Here is a 25,307-nt window from a genome sequence, read left to right on the forward strand (position 1 = left end):
TTTGGAAAATTCTAACAAAAAAAATTAAAATACTGGATCAAGTGGAGAGGATCCTGATTCAAATTGAGAGTCAGCATCTCAGTTCCAGCCCTCTGAAACTCAACAATGTAGGCCTGGACAAGGAGAGGTGCTGGGGCTCTGAAGTCCTCTGTGTTCCTAACTGGAACACGATGTATTAGACCAGACGGGCCTGCCTTTCAAGCTCTGTGATCCCACGTGTACAAGCTACATAATTCCATGTGCACTTTATACTCTCAAGCTGCTCATTAAGGTATTTATTTGCCATAGAAGATAATAATGTGATTCAAATTATGTAACTAGAGAAACAAATTTAACATTAACATGAAGTTTTCCTACCTTAAACTACTTTGCAAGCAAATATTTAGGGAACAGCTGAATTTAGGTTTTCTCTATTAAATATAATATGAATAGCAAAAAAGATCCTCATCCCCACATCAGGTTGCAGATAAAATTGTTAATCATTAACTTGCATTGTTAAAGCAATTGCCGTTGAACAGATTTCGGCTTTCACTGAAGCAATTCGTTTCAAGCTCAAGATTCATATAGCCTCTTGATGTTTACACATTGGATACATGGGCAGTAAATCTATAAATAAATAGTTTTACAGTTAGCCATCACATTGATGACACTGCATTTTGAGAGAGATAGGGAAGAGGACTGACTACATAAATGTAATAAAAAGAAATGATTACTTAGTGGTGAAAACTTTTGTCTACATATCATTTACAAAACCCATATCCAAAGTGCTAAGTCATTATGACTGGGCTTAAGTCAGTTTGATGATAAAGTTCATAGATAACAGAAAAGTTACTGTTTAAACCACTGGCCTGAATGCTTGGTGATAGGATGTCATTGTTAGGATTTGAATTCCCTAGAGAAAGCTTTGGAGCCTTCGGAGAAAGCTAATGATGTGTAACAGAAATTTACTAGAAGGATTCATTGTTTTTCTATACTTCTACTAGACTGTATAGTACAAGAGGAAATTATTTTAGGTAATACTTCATCTGATATTTATTCAGCATCTGAAACATTCCTGGCATTGTGATTTACATATAAGGGCAAGAAAATGTTGACAAATATTCTGCCAATTTTGGCCCTTCTAATCCTTTCTCCACAGAGGCAGAACATTTTTTATGAAACACAAATCCAGTTGTCATGTCACTGCTAATGCACAAGCCTGTTCAGGGGCTTCCTGTTGTACTCTGGCTGATAAAATTCAAACTCCTTAGCGTGCCATGTTAAATTTCCTTCATGTTGTAGCTCTAGCCTACCACCTCTCTAACAGCCTCACCTCTCTACTCCCTTGCCCATGAATTGAGGATGTTACTTTATCTCCCTGAATAGAACTCCCTCTTTTGCTTATGGAAATTAGAATATGATATTTTCTCTATCTCTTCTATCTCATCCTCTCCTCTGTTTTTTTTTTTCTTGCCCATCTTTCCTCTCCTTCTCTTCACTTGGTTAATTAGTATTTCAGGTCTCAACCTTGATAGGGCCTATTCTAGGGAAACTTCCCAGACCCCTTAAGAGTGGAGACAGCATCCTTACTTCAGGTGTTCTAATAGATGCTTGGTCCAAAGCATCTAATGACTTCCAGTCATGGAACTTACCACACTATACTGTCTATGAATCTGTCATATGACAGGATTGTCTTGCTAGCACTGTATCCCCAGAAACTAATATAGCACATGACCTAAAGTAACTCTGTTCAATACATAATTATTAAATGTATGAGTCACACATATCATGATCCTAGGGGGAGATGCAAGAAAACACTTTCTTTGTGTACCAAGTTTATAACAGATTAAAAAAAAAAATTGTTTTGAAGACAAAGTACACTAAATGATTAATCACTATGATTCCAAAGCCTAAGGTTTGTTCCAAGAGAGCTGTGGTCAGCAATATGGAATTATTTAGAGACTCTCTGGCAGTAACATTGGAATTGTTAGGAGATTGTTTAATATAACTATGTAGAGTAAGTCCCTGGGAGGAGCATGCCTATAAAAAGTAACTGTGCTTCCATTTTTAGGCATCTCCGATCAGCATGGTGCCAGGTACATGCCGTCTCCTGCTTGGCAGCCCAGCATAGTTACACCCTTTGCATTGCATTTCATTCCCTTTATAATTTACATAATCCTTCTGCCTGTGCCTATCATTTTACAGAGCAAAAGGAATCCCATCATGAGTACACTAAGTCATATACTTGGCTGCATTGTACAAATGTTTTACCTGGATTATGTCTGGCAGTGCAAGCCCCTAAGTGATGATAATTTCATTGTACTTAACACAAAATCTCTCTGGAGACAGTGGGGGATGGAGGAGGGGATACCTGAGGTGTAGAGAAATCAAGGCTGTTAAGCATAGTCACCCTTGATAACTTGTCTCCTTTCAACAACTTGTGCTTTTAGACATGTATTCTCATCGAGGGTATTTGAAACTTACCCATTTCAATAAAATGGTTCCCAGTGCCAACCCCCTTTGAAAACTTTATACTCTTGCCAAACTATCACTGTGATCACTTGTTACTGACTTTGAGAGGAAAGATGGTTCAGTTTTTTGTTTTTTTTTCCTGAAATGATGGTGCTTGTTAGATCTGGAAATATTTTTAAAGATAAGACAGGCCATCATGTTAACTTTAAAAAAATGTATCAAATAAAAATACATAGACATTACCAGAAGTAACCTGAGAAAGAAATCATGCTCTGATAAAAGGATACACAGTAAATCTTGGCTGAAAACAATAAAACAATTATGTTGGTGCTCATAGTTCATTTATGTTTGCACAAATTTACAGGCTAATAAAAACAGAACACTAATGAATTGAAATGTCTGAAAGTGCCAAGAGAATTGAATACCATTGCACAGGTGTATTTTAGATAAATTTTTTGATAAAAAGATGAAGGGAAGTAAGAATGGTATTTGAGTACATCAGTGTGGTTTAGTTCACCAATGACCTACAAGACACATTTTACTTTTCAAACAGAAGTGGTGAAGCTAACTTCACAAAGATTTTGCTGATCACTCTTAGGCATTCAGATGTGCCCATTTGTAAGAGGCTGTAATCAGAGGGCCAATAATTTCTGTATGATCTTTAAAGACAAGACATATTTAATAAAAATTATTCATTACTCATATTCTCATTTATTTTTTGCATTATTAAAATATGACTATGCTGTCATTAATTTCTTCACATTAATAAAGTCCTGGAGAAGTTCTGTTTCAAGTATTACCCAAATAGGCTTTAAATACAGGTGTAAGGGAAGCTTGACAATCACACAAATGTAGAGTCTTGGGCAATTAGATTTAAGCTGAGTCTAGACACATGCTTTCTAGGCTGATTCTACCTCTGACTATGGGACATTGGGCAATTCTGTTTTCCCTTTCACTATGTCAGTGGTTCTCAAACTCATAATCACCTGGATTACTTTAAAACAGGAATTGATGTCTCCTGTCCCCAGAGTTTCTAATTTAGTAGATTGGAGTGGTGTCCAAGAATTTGGATTTCCTGACAGCTTCCCAGATAATTGCTAATGCTTCTGCTATGGAACATATTTTGAGAACCAGGGCAATATACACACCTCACAACTTGCGCCTTTTTACAAAAGAGAAGCAAAAGAGTCAGTCACACATGCAGCATCTCAAAATGGTCTTTAGCTGATGATGTGGGAGTAGCATGCTTTCATGGGAAAGGAGTCAGGAAAGGAGGGAGGAAGAAACACTTACTTGGATCTAACTCCCAATATTCTTAGTTTATTTTAGCAAAAAGAATATGGAAAATGAATTGCAATCATGTCCAAAAACCCAGAGTAGTCTAGAGAAGAGTGAAGAATGTGTCAGGCCATTCTAAGCACATTCTCTAGCTCTGTCCTTCCCCTTACTTATATCCTGGAGCTTAAAAATCCAAAATTATACAGGAATATATAGGGGCAAAGTCAATCAACAGCTATGCTACTGGTGGGAATAAGAGGCCTGTCCTTACAAACAAAGTGACAACTCTCATCAACTGAGTGTTTAAAGAAGGACAACAAGGTTGGATGTGTTTTTTAAACAGAACATGAAGAATTATTGTGTTTTAACTAGACTGTGTTTAAATTTAAACAAGAGTAGACATCTTCACATACATATAAATACATACTCACCTTTATGTGGCTAAATATGGCATTATAAATTTATGAAAAACATACTTCCTAGTAGGAACACCAAAATATGAGAATATTTTGTTAGTTCATAAACTTGTAAGCAGTATCAAGATGGAGCTCCCTTTTTATATTCTGGAGTGTAAATTCCTCTGTTACTATTGTAATTAAGTAAATGTATGTAAAATAATGTTTTCTTTACACTTTAACTGGTGTATATATATTACTTATTACAAGCTGCATTAAACACAATAAAACGCTAGTATAAAAATTGTCAGGTGTATTAACAGACTTTCTGCAATGGGATTTTTTTTGTTTGTTTGTTTTTTGAGACAGAGTCTCACTCTGTTGCCCAGGCTGGAGTGCAGTGGTGCCATCTTGCTTCACTGCAAACTCTGCCTCCTGGGTTCAAGCAATTCTCTTGCCTCAGCCTCCCGAGTATCTGGGATTACAGGCATGCACCACCACGCCCGGCTAATTTTTGTATTTTTAGTATAGATGGGGTTTTGCCATGTTGGCCAGCCTGGTCTGGAACTCCTGAACTCAAGTGATCTGCTTGTCTTGGCCTCCCAGTCCTGGGATTACGGGCATGAGCCAATGTACCCGGTTTGAATTTGTCTTTTAAAATCTATCGTCTCTTCAAGAGATGTGGCTGCATGCTTTTCTTATTCACACATCATTTTCTGCATAGAAATGTCCTCTGTCACTGCAGTTCACTGCATCTTCACCGAATTACCAGACAGTTCAGCATATTTATAGTGGCATGAATTACATTACTGAAGTAAGTATTACAATTCTGCCCTATTCAGTGGATGTTATGAACAGAAGCATAACAAGACATCTGCTGTCTCTGAAGGAAAGTGCATGAGCACTCTGTATAATTTTCAATGAGAAAGAGAACAATTTGTTTACCTAGAACCAGTTTGTGTCACTTACCCATAAAAGTCATTCACGTTCATACCAAGTCAAGTCCAGACACAAAGTTGTCTGAATAGTTGTCTGTACAGATTTTGCAAACTCAAAAGATTCAGTGAGAGAAAGATTTGCAATTTTAAAATAGTTAATTGGTCCCTAGCACTTTAGGCACTTTCTCATTGACTGGTCTTAGGTAGGAAAATTTATATAAAGCACCAGACAAGAAAAGCTTATAATATGAACTTTTTAGTACATACTTTTAAAACAACATATTTGTAAGGAAAATAATTTTATATAATTTTCTGTTATAAAAATTAGGTCTTTTTCACCTTATCAATGTGTCAAAAATAAGTTAGTTTAAGATATATATTTTTAAAAGGTATAGATAATTTGAATAAAATTATGAATAATGAAAATATTTAATTTATGAAATAGGTGCACGGATTTGACAGATACTTTTACATATAAAGTTAATGCAAACTTTAAGTTTAAAAATTTAAGTTCAAGTAAGTAAAAGCACATCAAGTATTTAAATAATATGTATCCATTTACTTGGAGAGGAAAGATTATTATATTTGATTTTGCTTCTCACATAATGGTGACAACAATAGTATAAAATAATAGAATAAATCTTAAAGACTTTTTCTTCCATAAAAATAATACATCTTGTCTCTAAAAGGTGAACATTCTTCAGAACATATAGAAGGAATGTAAAAGTAGAAAAGTTATGGAATATAACTTGTAATAAACATTGATTTTTAAAGAACTGTTTGGTATATCTTCGCAATTCCTCCATTGTGCCAGGGGCTAGCAGAGTGAGTATTCTAAATTGTGTTCACAATTTTATTTTCCAAGTTGAAACTTTAAAATCATATATAAAGCATCAAACTTTTCTTGTCTCTTTCCTCTACATCAAAAAGCCACTCTTATCAACAAAGAAATAAGCCGAGTTTTTCACTTTTTTTCTTGAAAGTAAAAACAGGCAAAGTTTGATTATGTTAGAAGATTTGAAAAACTTTTTTGTTACTGAGGCAGCATCTGAGTTATTCATATTTTAAACAGAAAATTAGGAATGTAACTATTATAAATATGAAAGTCATTTTTTGACAAAAAGATGACAGCAAAGTTAATAAGCAAATATAGGGAAACTAATATTTTAAACTTCTATTGCTCTAAAAATCTTTTATATAAACCTCATGTATCTTGTTAAAATATTGCCTTTTTTGTATTTNCACAAAGAGAGTCTTGGTATGTTGCCCAGGCTGGTCTAGAACTCCTGGCCTCAAACAATCCTCCTGCCTCAGCCTTTCAAGTAGCTGGAATTTGATTAATAACTTCTTTATGTGAATGTCATTTTAAAATGTTTGTCATATAGTCAGAGACCATATCTTTAGAAAATCTAATGGCATATCTGACGATTACTAAATAAATATTTGAAAAACTTTATAGTAGCTCTATAAACTAACTACACCACCCTATACAGTAGCCACGGGCCACATGTAGCAGCTGAGCACATAAAACATGGAAAGTATGACTGACGAACTCTTTTCAAATTTTACTTTAAAAAAATGTTAAGGCTGGGCACAGTGGCTCACACCTGTAGTCCCAACACTTTTGGAGGCTGAGGTGGGCAGACCCCTTGAGCCCAGGAGTTTGAGACCAGCCTGAGCAACAGGGAGAAACAAAAAATACAATACGAAAATTAGCCGGGTGTGGTGGTGTGTGCCTGCAGTCCCAGTTGCTCATGAGGCTGAGGCGTGAGAATCACTTGACCTGGGGAGAGCAAGGCTGCGGTGAGCCGTGGTCACGCCACTGCACTACAGCCTGGGTGAGAGAGTGAGACCCTTTCTCAAACAAGAAAAAAGTTAAATATACTTGGAATAACTTTCTTAATCATAAGTTTTATAAAATGTAAATACACATAAAGTATATCTGATGAAAATTTTGCCTTTAGATTGAGATTTGCTTTAAGTGTAAGACAAATAATTATGAAAAACAAAGAAAAAAAGGGAAACAAGTATTCATTTTTAATATTGTTTATGAGTTAGATTAATATTTTGGATATGTGGGATTAAATAAAATACATTAGGAAATTCTTTAAAATTCATCTATTTTAAATGAAAAAAATTGGCTCCTAGAAAAATTCAAATTATATACATGGCTTATATTGTATTTTCAACTGGACATCATTGATCTACATTGTAGATAGAAATTAAAACTCACCAATCTTGGCAGTTTATAAAATCTGTGGCCAATTATCATTATATGTATTTCTGAGCATAGCTATTACAACTGACCAAAGATCAGGATTTCATATAGTCTCAGCTAAATTAACCACACATGGCATAGGTTTCTCCTTAACTTGTGGGACCATCTCAATTGCTAGTAAAGTGTTCAGACACCCATAATAGGTTTGTCTTTTTTTTTTGTAAAAACCTGAGTTGATAATATCCAAGCATCTTTGCAGGGTCATAGTGTACAGTTGTAAAGTTATTTATGACACAGGACTGCTGACTGAAAGTCCCAGCTTGTACTATGCACACGAAGCCTTGGCCCTGGCAAAAACCTGCATTTGTCTGGAGTAATTTTTTAATTATATTTTAAGTTCTGGGGCACATGTGCAGAATGTACAGGTTTGTTACTTAGGTATACACATGCCATAGTAGTTTCCTGCACCCATCAACCCATCATCTACATTAGGCATTTCTCCTAATGTTATCCCTCCCCTACTCCTCCACCCTCCGACAGGCCTCGGTGTGTGATGTTCCCCTCCCTGTGTCCATGTGTTCTCATTGTTCAACTCACACTTATGAGTGAGAACATGTGGTGTTTGGTTTTCTAATTGGCACAAAGACAGAATTCAGGTTAGCTAACTCTGCATGTTTTCTGCAACATGCAATATTGCAACATGCAATATTATAAAAAACATTCTCAGATTATTATTTTCTGCCCAAATCATCCAGGTGGAGTGCATTACTATAAGTAATTCGCAGTGAAAATTCTGGGGTCACCTTACATTTGCCAAAGGTTTTACTGTTCCCCCAACTATCACATACATTTTATCAGTGTTCTCATAATAATACAAGGAGATGTTAAGCAGGTATTGTCCTTATTTTACAGCCAAGAAACTGCAATTGAAATTTCTCTTTGGATTGGTATAGAATTCAGAATAATCCCATTTGCCCTTTGCAAATAAAATCATAGCTCGTATAGCTTGTGAAGCAGTCTCATAGACATAAACATTGCAACTAAAATTAAATATAACATTTATAGGCTAAGAACAGACCCAACCATATGCCTCATTGAATTTTGGTTCCAATAAAAACATTTAATCATATTTTATTATTTAATTTATGTGTTTTAAAAGACCCAAAGAGTTATAATATCTCCCCAAATTTAATATATTTCTATAATTACTTCTATATAACTTATCTACATGAATCCATGAATAAAATTTCTCCCTTGAAAATCTTCCTGAAAATAACAGCTGCCATTAAGAAACAACTTTACATTATAGTCAATTAAAATTTATTTATTTTTATCATTCTTAAAAGTAAACAATGTTTTCGTGCTATATATTTTATTTAAAGTTAAGGGAAACAACCTAGCTGGTGCTTTTATGAATCTAGAGGGCTCTGAAGAGAATATCTTTAGGATAATTCCTTAATATCCCTTTTGGAAGAGTATTAGTAGTTTCTTATTCAATGTAGATTTCTTAAGTAGCTGACATTTATTTTATTTCCTACCACCTGATCTTGGTACCTTAAAATCTGTTTTTTATTTGTTTTACATTTATTCATGTTCTAATGGCTCCCAGTGATTTTCAATTAGAATTTTTTTAAGGAATGAGTTTTAAGATCTTTCTCCCTATACAATGAGTATTGTTGGTACCTATATATTTAAAAAAAATAAAATCTGTATTTTGTAAACATTGATGACTCTTCTTGATTATACTCTCAATAGTTACTAATTTTAAACCACTAAATTGGAAGCTTATAGTTACTTGAATACAGTAAATGGCAAGTATGTTAAATTGTATCAAATATTATGCCTCTTTTGATGTTTTCATACATATATTTGTGCAATGAAATTTAAACCTGGCCTACATCACATAGATTTTGAAGAATGCAATGTCCTACCTTTATAACAAAAGTCAGCTTCCCAAATCTATATTCCTCAGCAAAGTTTCTTTTTGGGATGTTAAACCACATCACAACTACCAGGTTTTCAATGTTTTTGATATAATGGATCTACTAATATTTTATGCTTATTTCATGTTTATTTTATGCTTATTTCAATGTTTATCAAACCCTTGTGGTCATCAAAAAAGATTATGCAGGTATATACTTCATCCACATTTATTTGAAGGGGAATTTTAATAAAACATGACAAAATGGAAATTGATTTTAAATGTAAAAATGTGAATTCACACACAACTATCACACACACTACTCATTCTGTAAATCATATAACGGACATTGTCATTTTGACATGCAGAACATTTCTCTTTCTCCATCACCTTTGAATTAATCGGATTGTAAGGGTGGGTAAAGGAAAAAGGGGTGGAATTTGGAATTCCCAATGGCTCCCATTGCTATTTATATCATTGAACCATTTTGAAGTCAGGTAGATGTTAACCTAATAAGGGAAGCCCCACTGGCTTTCTGTCTCCTCCAGACAATAAAATGGCATAATTGTGTCTGTGCTTCTCTTTTCAATTGTTCTACTATAACACAGGTTGAGAACTAACCACAGATTCTAATTAACTCAAATTAGACTAATGAGAGAGATGATAAGTACTACAACATGAAGATTAAGAAATTAATCCTAATTTGAAACCTCAAAGATGTTGGGTACAAGGGAAATAAATGTTAAAAGGACAAATTGGGCCAGTGGTTTACAAATGTTGAAAGCAAGACTAACAAATCAATGGCTATAGCCCATTTGAATAAATGTTCCTGACTTTCTAGAAGGAAGAATTTTAGCACCTACAGAAGAGCAGCCCAAGTTCTATAATGACATTAAGCCTTTTCTTGCATTTAATTCTGTATTTATCATTAGCTTGGAGATGGGAGAAGTAAAGGTGGCAGGAACAGAAAAATAACAGTGATTTAAAAATCTATGCTCAGCAAGATTTTTTTAAGTATAGAAAATTTAGAAAAAACTAAAGTATTACAATATATTTGAAAAGATATTATGTAAAACTATAATGGGAACTTTTACTTTTATTGTTTGAGGAAACCATAATTTATAAATGTGCATGAAGGAAATTTCTTATTTGAAATGTTCACACTGTCTATTTTCCCATAATTTATAACCCATGAAAATGTTTTTCTTTTAAAATGAGCTCTCAACTTTTATCCTGTTGCTTCTAATGTTCACTCATTTCTCTGAATTCTGTTATTTACTATGAAAATAAACTGGTAGAGAAGAGGTAATCTTATTTAGTGTTATAGAATTCTCCTATAGCAGTCTTGTTTGAAATCCACTTTATATGTATGTTCATTTGTAAGTGTATGTTTGTATTCCTAATCCTTGTGGTTCTACAAAGGATATAAGGTAGCAACACTTAAATACAAATTAAGTATTATGTAAAATAAAGAACAATATGATCAGAAATAAAAATAAAAGCCACATTTAAAAAAGAAAATGAAAGTGAAAGCTGTTTGGATGACATTAGAGAACATATAATTGAAAATCAAATGCAACACAGAATTTTCTGGAAGCCAAAGTAAAAAAGGAGATAAAGTAGGCTATATGACTCAGGATTTATAAAAGTGGAATCTCATTAGCTCCTCAATGCTTTCAAGAAATATTTGAAGTATTTCGAATAGGAATTCATATGTGGCACATTAAGTAAATTTTTTTCAGTGCCTGCAGTTTATAGTAGATGCTTGGCACATTTGTAAGAACAAATTTGGATTGCTATTCCAAATAACACTAAAAAGAGAATTTTGGTAAAGTGCATTTAGGCAGTGTATCCATTCACCATTTTTAGGCTCTTTTGGTTGATTTTCTAGTACCCATGCTTCTCATCCTCTTTCCCCACATTAGAGATAGCTATACTCTATTTTCTCTCTCTAACATACCAGGTGGGATGTTACACGAAAGCTGTTTTCTGACAACATCGAGCATACAACAGATTTATTGTCAAGTAATACAAAAACATTCAAACAATCAGTTCTTTAAGTGAAATTTCATCTCTCTGCTCTTCAAGCACTGACCAATACTTTGCACAAAAAAATTCTCTGGAAGCCAAGTGACAATAGTCCTGAGGAAGAATTTGCTAATCATCTAGTTGTAATTAGTTGAATCCTTTATTATGCCAGTGGCCCACAGGCCAGAACAGGTGTCCTAAGTTTAGGACACAGCTTTTAAGGATGCTAGGACCCTGGCTCCTCAGGTTCTCAAAATGGAAAAATGTATTTCAAAGAGCGCTTCTGTTCAAATGCAGATGGAGGTAGTGATATTGGAGTCATTGTGCTGTGAAGTCACTGCACTTGGAATAACCCCTTAGGAAATAATGATTAGGATCTTTCAAATGCTCTAACCTTTCCTGGAGAGTAAATCTCTAATTATAATATTTTAAATGTTAACAATTCACTTTAGCAAGTAGAGTACAGTTAACTTATTCATCATATACAGGCATACTTTGTTTTATTGTGCTTCACTTCGTTGTATGTCACAGATACTGCATTTTTTTACAAATTGAAGGTTTGACAACTCCACCTCAGGCAGGTCTTACGGGTACCACTTTTCCAGAGCATGTGCTCACTTCATGTCTCCAATGTCACATTTTGGTAATTCTTGCAATATTGCAATTTTTTTATTATTTTGTATGTGTTATAAAGATCTGTGATTAGTGATCTTTAATGTTTCTACTACAATTGTTTTGGAGTGCTATGAGCCATGCTAATGTAAAAGGGCAAACGTAATTGATAAATATTGTGTGTGCTCTGCTCCACCAAATAGCCATTCCCTGGTCTCTCTCCTTTTCCTCAAGCTTCCCTATTCTCTGAGACACGACAATATTGAAATTAGGTCAATGTATAAACCTACATTGGGCTCTAAGTGTTCCAGTGAAACTAAGTGCTGCACATCTCTTGCTTTAAATGAGAAGCTACAATGATTAAGGTTAGTGAGGAAGGCGTGTCGGAAGTCAAGATAGGCCAACAGCTAGGCCTCTTGGACCAAACAGTTAGCCATGCTGTGAATGCAAACAATACGTCCTTGAAGGAAATTGAAAGTGCTACTCCAGTGAACACACGAATGATAAGAAAGCAAACAGCCTTATTGCTGATATGGAGAAAGTTTTAGTGTTTTGGAAAGAAGATCAAACAGGCTGCAATGTTCCCTTAAGCCAAAGCCCAATCCAGAGAAAAGTCCTAACTCTTTTCAATGAAAAGTCTTTTTTTAAGTAATAAAGTGTTTTTATTTAAGTGTTTTTATTTTATTATGTGTATAACATACACACCTTAGTGCTACCCCACACTTAATAGACTATAGCAAAGCATAAACATAACTTTTATGTACACTAGGAAACCAAAAAATTTGTGTCACTCACTTTATTGTGGTGGTGTGGAACCAAACCCAAAATATCCCCAAGGTAGGTCTGTATCATACTATCTATGATGAATTATTTAAAATGAATTACAGGTAACATAACAGGAATTGTTATAATATACCTGTAAGAAAACATTAAGTTTTACTGAGATGTCTACATCAACTCTTTCCCTCAAAGGTCTACTAATAAATACGTCATTCTTTATCAATCATACAACATATTTAACGTATAATAATGAATTCAGACATTCTTCTTTTTAGTATCTCATTATGCATAGTATTTTGTGTTTCAAATTATTTCCCATACATCATTTAATTTAGCGACTGAAACTCTGTAAATTGGAATACAATAGTAACTGGTACCTTCGTCATACAAAAGAAGGCAGAAGGGCTCACTCTGGTCAAATGAAGTGTCCAGAGCTGCACAATCTTAATAGACTTGGCCTGGTCTATTGAGACAGACCATGGTTTGCCAATGAGTAAAACTTTCTTAGTGATCTTTTGTAAAGTTTTTTCAACTGTTTTTCCAAGAAAGCCTACAAGAGGAATGCATTGATATTCTTTTACCTGTTTCATTTCCTCTCATTACTCAATAAAATGGTTTTAAAACATACTTTTTGGCCGGATAGTTCTTTAATGCTTCCTGAAAAAAATTCATTCTTCAGTATGAAATTTAACTGTAAATTCAGCACCATTCTTATTTTGCAAAATTTGAAGACTGTGCTTCATAAAATTCAAAACCTTCACCATATAATAAGCCTCATTTAAAATATAAGTGGAAAATCTTGTCCATTCTTGTTATCTGGGAGATAATGAGGTTGGAGTTATCTCAATTTATAATTTATTTCTTCTCACCTTAATGCTTTCTTTAAGACAAAATTAGCTTCTCCTAGGAAAGTAATCTTGATTCATGAAAACACACTAAATATGAGTCATATGGAATGAGTTTTTGTCCCATTTGTGTCAGTTATTTGCTAATTGACTGTCTAATTCTTACAACTGTGTTAAACCCGGATTGAAACATCTGAAAAGAGGCAGTCATATGAATTACAATGTTAGGGTTCATGGAAGTACTAAATAGGGGCACAATATGTTAGGGTCTTGTATTTATTTTCCTGGCAATGTCTTATTTCTTCAGATTTCAACTCAGCATCACTTCCTGTGAGCATCTATCTCTTAAATGTACCCTCTTACCCCCCTTACTTACTACACTCTTCTCTGCTTTTTGCTTATATCTGTAATTGCATTTTGTGTAGTGTTTACCTAATTTTATGCTTCTCTCATAAGACCAGGAGTCCATAGAGAATAAAAACCTGGTAGTCTGTAGCTCCACTTCAAGTGCAGTGCTAGATACAGAGCAGATTCTCAAAGAAGTTTGTTAAACCAATGAAAGGATAGCAAATGAATGAAATCCAGTGGAATGTGGATAATATTTACCCATCTATCTTGCAGGATTTTTGTGAAGACTGATAATGCATGATAAGTTAAATTAAACATTTTAAACCTAAGTGCCATGGACTGTTCCCCTTAACACGCATAAGCTTAGTAAAAGACTGGGGATTTGAAATAAATGAAGCTAAAACTCAACCATACTCAGTTTGTAAATGCTGACCTTGTGCAGACTAAATCTAACAGCCTTGAGTGAAGTTGGCTATCCCAGCAATTCATCCTCCTTGGCATGGCCCTTGCTGAGGTTAATAGGAACTGTGGATATCTCAGACTGCCAAAACATAAGGAGATATGACAGGAAACCAAACGGGAAACTGCTGGCTGCCTTGGGCTCACTGAGATCTGTGTCTAACAAGGCAGATTTGTCGCTGGGCTCTTTGGAGGTGAAATGAAGCGATGGACTAATGCTGGGCACAGGAGGCGCCAGGTCCTGACAGGCTAAGGTGTGACCTGCTGAATCCTAACCATCCCAGACATCTTTGGAAGAACAGTGAGCTGGGCGATGGCCAGGGGCAGGCAAGGTTGCAGGGGAAGGAGGTGTATGCAGAGCCCACAGAGAGTAGAAAAAGAAAGGGCAAGTGAGATTACTGGTCATCTGGTGTCTTAGATCACACGCAAAACAAACGTCAAGCACAACAGCAAACACAACCTTTGAGCATTACTGTCTCCAAAGAGTATTTACCAAGTGCTGTCTGGCTTGATCTCCCAGACTTGGTTAAATATGCATTCTGTTAATGTTGAGTTTCTGACTTTCCTTTCCTTTTTTGTTATTGTTATTATTTCTATTTTTAAGAATTTAAGACTTTACTTGCTTTGACACTGAGGAAAGGAAGGTATAAGAGTGAGAAGAGAGGGGAAAATTCCACAAAGCATTTTTAAAAATGGTTTTCCAATAGAAATACAAAATGTAATTAGGTATGTATAATTATATTATTAAATATAATGTATTATTAAGCATACTATATTATTAAATATAACATATAAATCATATTATTAAATATAACATACATATAATTCTACAAGCTATTCTTCATTTTAAAATACTATTTAGAACTGAACTGACAAATCATTTAACTCATCATTTTTATAAGCTATCTCTCTTAGAAAAACAATATCAGTAGTAACATTAAAATACATTTTACTTGATGACTGAAGGCATACATACAAACGCATCAAAACGTTTAAATATATTACCATATTTTATTATATTAAGAAGAATTGAAAAATGAGAAAGTATAAATGAGGTGAACATTTTTATATGCCTTATTGTGGCCATTTCATCACTGTTTTTACAGTTCTTTGTTTATGTGAACCCTGTTCCAAATGAATCCAAGATCTAGGGATATACAGACGATATCTTGCTCATCTTCAAATTTTCAGCATACAGCAAAATTTGGGGGGAATAATAGGTTCTTAATTAAGGATGTACAATACATTTTAACATCATAGCAAAACTGAGTGGAAAGTACAGAGAATTCCCATACACCCTCTTTCTCCACAGAGGCACAACTACCAACTATCAACCTCCTACACAAGAAGGGTGCATTGGTTACAAATGATGAACCTGCACTGACACATCATTATCACCCAAAGTTCGTAGTTCACATTAGGGTTCACTCTCGGTATTGTAGGTATTATACATTCTGTGGGTTTGGGCAAATGTATAATGGCATGGCTCCACTATTGCACTATCATACAGAACAGGTTCGCTGCCCTAAAAATCCTCTGTGCTATGACTATTCTTCTCATTCCCCACAAACCCTGGCAACCACTAATCACTTTACTGTAAATTTTTGCCTTTTCCCAACTTCCCTATAGTTGGAATCATACAGTATGAAGCCTTTTCAGACTGACTTTTTTCCACTTAAAACATGCAGTTAAGCTTTCTCTATGTCTTTTCATGGTCTGATAACTCATTTCTTTTCAGCACTGAGTAATAGTCCATTGTCCGAATGTACCACATGTACTTATTTACCTACTGAAGACCATCTTGGTTTCTTCCAGGTGTTGGCAATTATGAGTAAATATGCTGTAAATATTCATGTGCAGATTTTTATGTGGACTTGTTTTCAATTCACTTGGGTAAAATACCAAGGAGTGTGATTACTGGATCGTATGGTAAAAGTATGTTTTATAAGACATTGCTAAACTGTCTTCCAAAGTTCAGTACCATGTCAAATTCCACTAGCAATAAATGAGAGTCCTTGTTCCACACTCTTGCCAGCATTTGGTGTTGTCAGTGTTTTGAATTTTAGACTTTCTAATAGTTACGTCATGGTATCACATTGTTGCTTTAATTCTCAATTCCCTACTGACATATAATGTTGAACATTTTTCCTATGTTCATTACCATCTGTAAATTTTATTTGGTGAGTTGTCTGTTCAGGTCTTCTGTCCATATTTTAATCAAATTTTTGGTTGCCTTACTGTTGAGTTTTAATAGTTTTTTTGTATATTTTGGTTAATAATCCTTCATCAGATGTATCTTTTGCAAATACTTTCTTCCAGTGTGTGGCTTGTCATCTGATTTTTAAAAATATTTTTTTTTTTTGCAGACTATAAGCCTTTAATTTTAATAAAGTTCAGCTTATTATTTATTGATTTCATGGGTTATGCCTTTAGGGGTGTATCTAAAAAGTCAGTGTTATGCCCAAGATCATCTAGGTTTTCTTCTGTTACCTTCTAGGAGTTTTACAGTTTTGCCTTTTTACATTTAGATCTATGGTCCATATTGTGTTAATTTTTGTGAAGGCTGTAAGGTATATACCTAGACTTATTTTTTGGCATGTGGACATCCAGTTGTCCCAGCACCATTTGTTGAAAAGAGTATCTTTGCCCCTTGTATTGCTTTTGTTCCTTTGTCAAAGATTACTTGACTCTACGTATGTGGATCTATTTCTGGGCTCTCTATTGTGCTCCATTAATGTATTTGTCAAGCCTTTTGCCAATGCCATACTGTCTTGATTACTGAAGCTTTACAGTAAGCCTTGAAGTCTGGTAGTGTAGGTCCTCCCATTTTGTTTCTCTTCTTCTACATAAGGTTGGCTATTCTGGGTCTTTTGCCTCTCCATATAAACGTTAGAAACAGTTTGTCAAAATCCACAAAATAACTTGCTGGAATTTTGTTTGTAATTTTATTCACTCTATAAATCAATTTGAGAGAACTTATATCTTGATAATATTGAGTCTATCTATAAAAATGAAATATCTCTCCATTTGTTTAGATCTTTTTGTTATCTTTCTTAAACGTTCTGCAGTTTTCCTCATATAGATCTTGTACATATTTTGTTTAGATTTAAAAGTAGTCCATTTTTTGGAGTGCTAATGTAAATGCTAACAGGTTTTCAGTCTGAAATTCCACTGTTCATCAGTGGTATATAAGAATGCAATTGACTTTTGTATGTTAACCTCGTATCCTGCAACTTTGCTATAATCACTAATTCTAAATTTTTTTTTGATTATTATAATATCTTTGTCTGGTTTTGATACTGAGAGAAATGCTAAAATGAGCTATGAAGTATTCTCTCTGCTTCTATCTTCTGGAAGAGATGTAGAAAATTGGTACAATTTCTTCTTTAAATGTTTGACAGAATTCACTAGGGAACCAACCTAGAGTGTTGTGTGTTTTGGAAGGTTATTAATCATTGATTCAATTTATTTTTCATTTTTGAGTCTCACTCTGTCACCCAGATTGCAGTGCAGTGGCACAATTTCAGCTCACTGCAACCTCCACTTCCCAGGTTCAAGCAATTCTCCTGCCTCAGCCTCCTGAGTAGCTGGGTCTACAAGTGTGTGCCACCAAGCCAGGCTAATTTTTTGTATTTTTAGTAGAGACTGGTTTTCACCCTGTTAGCCAGGATGGCCTTGATCTCCTGACTTCATGATCACCCACCTCAGCCTCCCAAAGTGCTGGGATTACAGGCAAAAGCCACTGCACCAGGCCTACTGATTCAATTTCTTTATTACATATAAGCCTATTCATATTGTCTATTCTTGTGTACATTTTGGGACATTGCATCTTCCAAGAAATTGGTATAATTTTGTAGTATAGAGCTGTTCATAATATTCCTTTATTTTCTTTAATGTTCATAGGTTCTATAGTTATGTCTCATCTTTAATTTTAATTTTATATATTTACTTATTTATTTGATTTTTTGAGATAGTATCTCACTCTGTCACCCAGGCTGGGATGCAGTGGCACAATTATGTCTCACTACTGCATCGACCTCCTGGGCTCAGACAATCCTTCTGCCTCAGCCTCCTGAGTAGCTGGGACCACAGGCATGGACCACCACCCCTGACTATTTTTAAAGTAAATATTTGTAGAGATGGTGGTCTTGCTATGTTGCCCAGGCTGGTTTTGAACTCCTCGGCTCAAGTGATACTCCCACTTCCACCGCCCAAAGTGCTGAGTTTACAAATGTGAGCCACTGCACACAGCCCCATCTTTAATTTTTGATATATGTAATTTCTGCCTTTTTTGTTTGTTTGTTTTAGCTAGCCTGGCTAGAGGCTTATCAATTTTATTTATCTTTTCAAAGAACCAATTTTTTGTTTTGTTGATTTTTTGTATTGATTTCCTGTTTTCAATTTCATTAATTTTTGCTCCAATTTGTATTATTTCTTTTCTTCTGCTACTTTGGATTTAATTTTATTTTCTCGTTTTCTAAGGTGAAACTTTAGATGATCAATTTTAGATCTCTCTTCTTTTCCTTTTTTTTTTTTTTTTAGATCTCTCTTCTTTTCTAACATATGCATTCAATTCAAATATCTTTCTCTAAACACTGTTTTAATGCTTTCCACACATTATGATAAGTTGAATTTTCATTTTGTTTTAGATCAAATATTGTTAAATTACTCTTGGGATTTATTTTTGGACCCATGTGTTATTTTGAAATGTATGGCTTAATCTCTAAGTATTTTGGAATTTACTATTGTGTGGACATGTTTTCAGTTCATTTAGGTAAATACCAAGGAGTGTGATTTATATTAAACTTGTTAAGATATGTTTTATGTCCAAAAATGTGGTCTATTTTGGTGAATATTCCATGTTAGCTTGAGAAGAATATATATTCTGCTATTGTTAGATGTAGTCTTTAGATGTCAATTTTATTCAGTTGACTGATGGTGCTGTTGAATTCAATTATATCCTTACTGATTTTCTGCCTTCTAAATCTATCTGACATATAGTACTGACAGGGGTGTTAGTCTCCAAGTATATTAGTTGATTCATCTATTTCTCAATAAAGTTATATTAGTTTTTGCCTCATATATTTTGACACTTGGTTGTTAGGTACATACATATTAATGATTGTTGTGTGTTCTTGGAGTATTGATTCCCTTATCATTATATAATGCCTCTCTTTACCTCTAATAACTTTTCTTGCTATAAAACGTGATCTGTCTGAAAATAATGTAGCCACTCCCACTTTCTTTTGATTAGTGTTAGCATGATATATTTTTTTATTATTATTTACTTTTAATCTATATTTGTCTTTATATTTAAAGTAGTTTTTTTGTAGAAAACACATATTTAGGTGTTGTTTTTTTGATTCATTCACACAATCTCTGTTTTTTAACTGGTATATTCAGATTATTGATGTTTAAAGTGATATAGTTGAATTAATATCTACTATATTTTCTCCCGTATTCTGTTACTCTTGTTCTCTGTTTCTATTTTGGTCTTCCACACCTTTTCCACCTTTTCTGGGTTTAATTGAACCTTTTGTATAATTCCATTTCTCTCCTTTCTTATCATATTAATTATACTTCTTTCTTTTTTAGCCCTTTTTAGTTGTTGCTGTAGAGTATGCCATACACGTTTACAACTAATCTATTTTCAAATAACACTGTACTGCTTCATTGGTAGTGCAAATATTTTATAATAATAAAATGGTCCTAGGTCCTTACTCCTGTACCTTGTGTAATTACTGTCATTCATTTTATTTATACATAAGAACATATATATACACACACACATACATTTATATGCATATATAATCAAACATATTGTTACTATTATTATTTTCAGCAAACCGTTAACTACTTGACCAATTAAGAACAGAAAAGATTTTTTTTTTAATTTCAATTATTCTCTGATGCTCTTTATTTTCTATGAATATCTGAGTTTTTGACCTATATTGTTTTCCTTCTCTCTGAAGAGCTTCTTTTAAGTTTCTTATAAGACAGGTCTACTGGCAACAAGTTTCCTCAATTTTTCTTTGTATGAGAAAGTTTTTATTTCTTTTTCTTTTCTTTTTTTAGAGATGGAGTTTTGTTCTTGTCAACCAGTGTGGAGTGCCATGGTGTGATTTTGGCTCACTGCAAACTTTGGCACCCAGATTCAAGGGATTCTCTCGCCTCAGCCTCCCAAGTAGCTGGGATTACAAGTGCCTGCCACCACACCTGGCTAAGTTTTTCTTTGTATTTTTAGTAGAGATTGAGTTTCACCATGTTGGCCAGGCTGGTCTTGAACTCCTGACCTCAGGTGATCCGCCCGCCTTGGCTTCCCAGAGTGCTAGGATTACAGGCATGAGCCACTATGCCTGGCCTCTTCTTCACTTTTGAAGGATTATTTCACAGGGTATATAATTCTAAGTTGGTGGATTTATTTTCTCTCAACACTTTGAATATTTTATTCCATTTTCTTATTGTTTGCATGGTTCATTCAATCATGATTTGTTGAAGTCTGTGCGTGGCAGGTAACCTAATAGAAGTCCTGTCCCTACACCCAGAAAAAAGGAGTCCCTGCATTAGTAAGTCAAGGGGCAAGTTGTCCTTGGGACTAAGGAAAATGTTTCTCCCTCCTAGACCATGATCTGGGTATCAGCAGGCTGAATTCCCTGTCCAAACAGCTCTGAGACCCTTTCCAGTGCTTAAACAGCTGAGTTAGTCAAATGTAATTCTTCTCCTTGTTCTTCTATATGTAAGGTGTTCCTTCCCTTTGGCTTCTTTCAACAATTTCCCCTTGCCTTTAATTTTATTGTTTGACTATGGTATTTCTAGGTGTAGGGTTTTGGGAATTTATTCCACTTGGTATTCCCTGAGTTTCCTGGATCTTTGGTTTGGTGTCTGAGATTAATCTGGGGAAATTCCGAGTCATTATTGTTTCAAATATTTCTTTTTTTTTTTTTCCTTCAGGTTTTCCCATTATGTATATGTTATACTCTCTGAACTATTCCACAGTTCTTGAATATTCTGCTCTGTATTTTTCAATCTTTCTTCTTTTTGCTTTTCAGTTTGGAAGTTTTTATTGTTGTATCCAGGAGTTCAGTGATTCTTTCTTCAGCTGTGTCCAATCAAAAAGATATGCCATAAGCCTACCAAAGGAATTCATTTCTGTTTCACTGTTTTTGATCTATGGCATATCTTTTTGATGCTTTCTTAGAATTTGTATCTTTCTGCTTACATTATCTGTTATTGAAGGTTTTTCACTATTTTCATTAAATCCCTGCCATATTTTGAATGTTCCCTCCAAAATTCATGTTGAAATACTGCCCCAATGTGGCAGTACTGAAAGGTGGGACCTTTAAGAGGTGATTGGATCGGCCAGGTGTGGCAGCTCAGCCTGTAATCTCAGCATGCTGGGAGGCTAAGGCAGGCGGACCACAAGGTCAGGAGTCCAAGACCAGCCTGGCCAACATGGTGAAAACCCATCTCTACTAAAAGTACAAAAATTGACCAGTGTGGTGGTGGTGGACACCTGTAATCCTGGCTACTCAGGAGGCTGAAGCAGGAGAATTGCTTGGACCCAGGAGACGGTGGTTGTGGTGAACTGAGACCATGCCATTGCTCTTCGGCCTGGGTGACAGAGCAAGACTCCATCTCAAAAAAAAAAAAAAAGAAACAAAAAAAAAGGGTGATTGGAGCGATTGGATCATGAGTGCATTAATCCATCTATGCATGAATGTATGAATGAGTTAACAGATTAATGGCTTCTCCTGGGAGGGTAACTGGTGGCTTTATAAGAACAGGAAGAGAGACCTGAACTAGCAGGTTAGCATGCTTAGCCCCCTCACCACATGATGTTCTGAACTACCTCAGGATGTTGCAGAATCCCCACTAGTAAGAAGGCTCTCACCAGACACAACCCCTGAGCAAACTGTTAACTATTCAATCAGTTAAGAATGGGAAAGGTTTTTTTCCTATAAGACAGAAATTTCTTTACAAATTACCCAATTTTAGATATTCTGTTACAAGTAACAGAATGTATACAAATTACATTCTGAAACTTATTGTAAGTCAAATTAAATCACTTTTGTTAAAGGTCTAAAGGATACAGCCAAAAAAAAAATTGCATGTTTCAAAAGGAAAAATGTATGTTTTTCTTACTGATTTATGTATTATCAATGTATAAACACTGTATAAAGATAAAAATTCATTATGGGTTTTAGACAAAGTGCCTTATAACTTTCAATTTATTATAGTATATTCATATAATATCTTCTATTGTTTTCTAATTTTCATAGAGCTTAAAATACAATGTAATCAATTAAATATTCATTGCCTATGATAATCCTATTGGAAAATCTACCTGCTCAGACTTCTGGTTTCTGGTTCAGCATGCATGGGGCTTACCATGCTCATGTTTGCCAGTCTGAGTATGTGTGTGGTGATATTCTATTTTATATTCATTAGTTTACATTCTATTAGTGAAGTTGAGCATCTTATTAACATTGTTAGCCATCCATAATTCCTCTTCTGTGAAATGCACCACCTCTTGTCCTTTTCAGTCCAGGAAGAATGCTACTTTTCTTTTCAAGGTCTGAGATCAACATAGCAAGAGCGTGTTGTTACCACTTTATTGTAACAACAAGTTAAAAGCTGGACAAACTTAAAAATCAACTCTTCTAAATCCATCAGAGAGGTGAGGTCATAGGAAAAACTGCTACCCCCAAAATTTTAGAGGCAGGCAGGCAGACATAGAGAATTACAACTTACTATACCAGAAACCTCTGTAGGAATCAATTCCAGGCTAGGAAAATCTAAGTTGTAATTAACAAATTGTTGGAGTCTCAATCTGAACAAGTCTTAGAGTTAAAAGCTGCAGGGGTACCAAGTCATAGAGGGAGGCCCACATTCCATTGATTGTATGACTATATAAGCAATGCATAATCTTTGTAAAACTTCAGGCCGGGCGCAGTGGCTCACGCCTGTAATCCCAGTACTTTGGGAGGCCGAGGCGGGTGGATCACGAGGTCAAGAGATCGAGACCATCCTGGTCAACATGGTGTAACCCCGTCTCTACTAAAAATGCAAAAATTCAGCTGGGCATGGTGGCACACGCCACCATGTAATCCTAGCTACTCAGGAGGCTGAGGCAGGAGAATTGCCTAAACCCAGGAGGAGGAGGTTGCGGTGAGCCAAGATCGCGCCATTGCACTCCAGCCTGGGTAACAAGAGCGAAGCTCCGTCTCAAAAAAAAACAAACAAACAAACAAAAAAACTTCAAAGAATACACCAAATTATAGGGAAGGATGAAAAAAGTCCTTTGAAATCCTGCTACTCTTATATATAATGATTTGTAGTATTTTGGTTAAATTCATTTATGTATTTTTTTGTTTGTTTGTTTTTGAAATGGAGCCTTGCTCTGTCGCCCCGGCTAGAGTGCAGTAGCTTGATCTTGGCTCACTGCAACCTCCGCCTCCTGGGTTCAAGCAATTCTCCTGCCTCAGCCTCCTGAGTAGTTGGGACTACAAGCTCCCAACACCACTCCTGGCTAATTTTTGTATTTTTAGTAAAGACGAGGTTTCAACATCTTGGCCAGGCTGGTCTTAAACTCCTGACCATGTAATCCACCCTGCCTTTGCCTCCCAAAGTGCTGGGATTACAAGGGTGAGCCACTGTGCCTGGCCTATGTATTTTTATGTAATATCAGACTTATGTACCAACAGCATAAATGGAATAATATCTTAGAGACTGTATCTAATAAATACAGTTGTTTTTGTGAACTGATGTATCTTTTCCCTGTACTCCACCCCCCCCACCTTGTCCCCCACTCACCAATTATGCAGCCAAAAGTTAACTACCTGGTATATGTCTTTCTATAACTTTCCCCATTATTATAGATTCATATGCACATATATACACATATGCATGGTACCTGTAAAATACATTTTTGCCACTTTGTTTTACATAAATGGAATATTGTATCTGTTTCTCTGGACTTGCTTTTGTTCCTTTGCTGTTTATCAAGAACATATTTCCAGGGAAATAGATAGAGATCTGGGTCATTCCTTTTAATGGTGAGGTAATAATATATAAAATTACCATCATAACATATCAAATTATGTCTCATTGTGTAGACATTCACTTTGTTTTTGAAATTGTCAAATATCTCTTTGTCACTATATCCTTATATATTGAAACTTTTATTTTTATGGTATAGAGTACTAAGAGTGGGGTTACTGAATATGAGGCAATGTGGATTATTAATTTTAACACATGGCACCAGAATGCTTTTCTAAAAGGCTGTATCTATTTATGCTTCCACCAGTGATAGATGAGAGTTTCCTTCCTCTCTCGTTACCATGCTCATGTTTGCCAGTCTGTGTGTGTGGTGATATTCTATTTATTGTTACATTCATTTGTTTACATTCTGTTAGTGAAGTTGAGCATATTATTAATGTTATTAGCCATCCATAATTTCCCTTCTGTGAAATGCTCCACCTCCTCTTCTTTTCAGTCCAAGATCAAAGCTACTTTTCTTTTCAAGGTCTGAGAGCAACACAGCAATAGCATGGAAAATTGAAGTGCTCTCTGTGTGGCAGCCTTTTGAGGAAAACACAAGCACTGTACATAAAATAGTGGTTTACTCACAAAACTCTGCACTATTCTCTGAATTGATTTGAAGCTGGTTAACAAAAGTAAAATAACCATTTTCCTGGAGTAAAAACTAAGGAGTTAATCACCTCAAGCCCCTGACAAACACTAATCAATTTTCTGTGCCTACATATTGCCTATTCTGAATAGGAATATCAGAAATATTCCTGAATAGGAATTTCTGAAAGGAAATCATACAACATGTTGCTTTTTGTGTCTGGTTTCTTTCACATAATAATTTCAAGATTCACCCATTTTGTAGCATGTACAAATTCTTCATTTTTTTGTTGCTGAATTATATTCCATTGTACAAATACACCACGTTTATTTATCTATCACTTGGTGGGCTTTCGAGTTAATATAATCTAGGTTCAAATCCAAATTTCAGCATTGATTTCCTTT

General features: G+C 35.0%; 1 protein-coding gene across 4 annotated transcripts in view; it reads right to left on the minus strand.

The window, feature by feature from the left end:
• ALDH1A1 (aldehyde dehydrogenase 1 family member A1) overlaps window positions 1-25,307 on the minus strand; it is a 166,631-nt gene that overhangs the window by 80,246 nt on the left and 61,078 nt on the right. The gene's annotated exons all lie outside the window — the stretch shown is intronic.

The sequence above is a fragment of the Cebus imitator genome, unplaced genomic scaffold (assembly GCF_001604975.1).
Source record: "Cebus imitator isolate Cc_AM_T3 unplaced genomic scaffold, Cebus_imitator-1.0 Scaffold355, whole genome shotgun sequence".
Taxonomy (NCBI): domain Eukaryota; kingdom Metazoa; phylum Chordata; class Mammalia; order Primates; family Cebidae; genus Cebus; species Cebus imitator.